Below are 3,767 nucleotides of genomic sequence, written 5' to 3' on the forward strand. Positions count from 1 at the left end.
AATTAAAAAAAGAAAACCCTCAAATCACTCCAAACCAAAGGTAATATATTTTAAAAGGATACAGAGGGCAAATGAAATATGAGATTTATAGTGCCTGAATGTCAATCCTTTAGTTTGACTCTGAAAGTATTAATGATAGGTAAGGTTTTGACAGTCATGTGTCCTGACTAACAAGTTAATAAATCAACACACAAAAGCAGCATTTTCAGTTTTTCAGACTACTTTTCAGTAATGTGACCAAACATGCATTGTGAAATCAGTCTGAAACTAGCCTCTTTTGTGAGGGTGATCACACATTGCCCAATATCTAAAACGTCCCCAGTGCCTTCAAGGGCGTAGGTGCTAATGGAGGCCTTTGGAGTAGGTTTACAACATGCACACACACACAGTCTCATTACATTAAAAATGGCAGCTCATTTTTTTCTAATTTCAAATTTTATTTTAAATTTGTGTGGGTTCATAGTAGGTGTATATATTTATAGGGTACATGAGATGTTTTGATACAGGTATGCAATGTGTAACAACCACATCACAGAGAATGGAGTATCCATCCCCTCAAGCATTTATCATTTGTGTTATAAACAATCGAATTATATCTTCCTTTAGTTATTTTAAAATGTACAATTAAATTATTACTGACTATAGTCACCCTATTTTGCTATCAAATTATTCATTCTTCCTATTTTTTTGTACCCATTAACCATCCCTACCTCCTTTTCACTCCCCCCATATCATTTTTTGACCAAATACCATTACTCAATTTGGTAACAGTAGGGACCGTTCATCTGATCATCTCCCCAAATAGAATCATACATTGACTACGGTGCACATTCAATACTCTTCACTGACAGCCATCGGTTGAATGACCCCTTTAATTTATGAGACCTTGGTCTGAATGACTTATGGCTGTTTCCACAACCTCAAGCCACCTTCTAAGATGTGAAGGAGATAGTGTGAGGTGGATAGTACACTCTGTTTGGAGTCAGACGTTCTGGCTTTCTTATTTGCCAGCTGTGAGTACTTGGGCAAACAACTTAACAGCTTGAGGCCTTGGTTTCTTCATGCCACAGAAGTTATACAGAGTCTTGGGAACATTTTGAGCATAAATGGGATAATGTATAAATAATATGATACATGGTATGATTATTTATTATTGTTATTTAAAGGGATATACATAGCCTGTGAAAATAACATCAAGATTTACAAGATTTGGATCCATGAAAGTTAATTGGAATAAGTTTTTCTCTTTGCAAAGTAGACAGCTCTTATTTGTTTTATTAGTCCTGGAATGCTGGTTAAAAACTCAGTCACACCACTACAACTTGAGGGATTAATGGGTGACAATTTGAAAAAGACCTTTACAATCTCCAGCTTTTTCTTTACCATTCACAAAGCACAAGAATGCTATTGAGACCGAAATAAGCGGGAGGTGGAGATTTAAAATGGAAAGTACCATGATAGGCACCTGAAGTTTCTTTTGGATTAGGCTCTGATTAAAGAATGGAAAATATTTTTGCAATGGAAATTCTTGTCATTAAGCCAAACACCTTTGTTGGATTATTTTCCTCTTGGGAGAGCTGATGCTTCCCCCCAGGCTGGCCACCTTATCTCTTTAGGGACTGACATCCCATCTGTAACCAATAATTTCAATATGGATTTTTTGAGCCCTGTATTTCCAGAAATTATTATTATTATTTATTTTATTTTTTTGAGACAGAGTCTGGCACTGTCGCCCAGGCTGGAGTGCAATGGCTTGATCTCGGCTCACTGCAACCTCCGCCTCCCAGGTTCAAGCAATTCTCTTGCCTCAGCCTCCCGACTGGCTGGGATTACAGGCACCCGCCATCATGCCCAGTTAATTTTTTGTATTTTTAGTAGAGATGGGGTTTCACTATGTTGGCCAGGCTGATCTTGAAATCCTGACCTCTTGATCTGCCTGCCTCAGCCTCCCAAAGTGCTGGGATTACAGGCGTGAGCCACTGCGCCCGGCCAGGAATTAATTTTTAACAATAGATTGGTATAGGATTAAACGGCCCAGAAACAGTTAAGTATCAAAATGTCTTCCTATGTGACCAGTCTTTTAATTGCAGAAGAATAATACAATATTTTTTACATTTCTACAAAATATATTTATTTGTAGAAAATTTGGAAAATGCAGGAAAACATAAAGACTAAAGTAATAACCACCCATAATCCTACTTCATTTTTGAGCCTAGCTTTTCAGTTTGTTTCTATGTATGTGCATATATTTATACACATCTATATGTATGTTTACATGTGTAATATGTGTAATACATGCTTTGAGAGCTCATATTTGCAAACTTCTAGAAACTGGCTTTTTTTTTTTTTTTTTTTTTGAGATGGAATCTCGCTCTGTCACCAGGCTGGAGTGCAGTGGTGCAATCTCAGCTCACTACAACATCTGCCTCCAGGGTTCAAGTGATTCTCCTGCCTCAGCCTCCTGAGTAGCTGAGATTATAGGCACCCACGACCATGCCTGGCTAATATTTGTATTTTTAGTAGAGACGGGGTTTCACCATGTTGGCCGATCTGATCTCCAACTCCTGACCTCAGGTGATCCACCCGCCTCAGCCTCCCAAAGCGCTGGGATTAGAGGCAGAACTGGCTTTTTAATTTAGTATATCATGAACATTTCCCCATGTCATTGATTTTCTACTCCAGAATGATTGTAAATGGCTGTAGAGTGCCTCATGGCAGTGGGTTTTGCTGTGGCCTGGCCACAGGGTTCAGGAAGCCCTTCCCCAGGGCAACACTGGGTTGTACTTCCCTGCCTGCCCTGCTCTGTAGGGGAGCATGTGTGTAGGCAGGGCATCCAATAGAGGCACCCGCATGCTCTGCCACCGCCAAGGTCACGCTCCCTGTGCTGTCTCATGGGGTCAACCGAACCAGCAGTTGCACCCTCTCGTGCCTGAGGATTTTCACAGTCTCAATGGGAAGGGGAAGGGGAAGGGGAAGGGAAAGGGAGGAGGCTTCCTATAGAGGCCACCCTGCGTGTGAAGGGTGCCAGTGTGGCCCAGCAGTGAACCCCCCAGGCTGGTGTCTGGCTGACTGGTTTCTGAATCCCTGCCCCACTGTACACCAGCTCTAGGCTCTCCGGCAAGGTTTCGAACCTCTCTGGCTGAGATAAGGTGATAACAAAAGTGCTTACTTCAGAGTTGTGAGAATTAAGTAAGAAATCCATGCAAAGCATGTGACACAGTGTCTGGCAAACAGGAGGAGCTCAGTAAATGTCAGCTGCTGTCACTGTTACCTCGGGGTTCCTGTGAGGGTGAGGGAAGTGGATGGGAGGACAGGTGGGGTAAGGTACAGAGAAGAATCCCAAGAAGAAACAGAGTCTAGGGAGGATGCTGGTGTCAGTGGTGGGAGGGACTGTGTGATGTGAGTTTTACATGTCAACTAGGGCAGGCCGTGCCACCCAGATATGTGATCAAACACCAGTCTAGATGTCACTGTGAAGGTATTTTTTAGGTGATTCACATTTAAATTAGACTAAGAGTAAAGTAGTTATCCTCCAGGATGTGATTAGGCCTCATCACAAAGGCCTTAAGAAGGAAAAAAACCAGAGGTCCCCTAAAGAGGAATACATTCTGCCTTCAGACCAACTTTGGACTTCAGCAGCAACACCAGCTCTTCCCTGGTCTCCAGCCTGCCTGCCTGCTGTGCAGACTTCAGCCTGGCCAGCCCTCATAATCATGTGAGCCAATTCCTTAAAATCAACCTCAGCTTCTCTCTCTCTCTCTCTCATC

This window comes from Pongo abelii, chromosome 6 (assembly GCF_028885655.2).
Source record: "Pongo abelii isolate AG06213 chromosome 6, NHGRI_mPonAbe1-v2.0_pri, whole genome shotgun sequence".
Lineage (NCBI taxonomy): Eukaryota > Metazoa > Chordata > Mammalia > Primates > Hominidae > Pongo > Pongo abelii.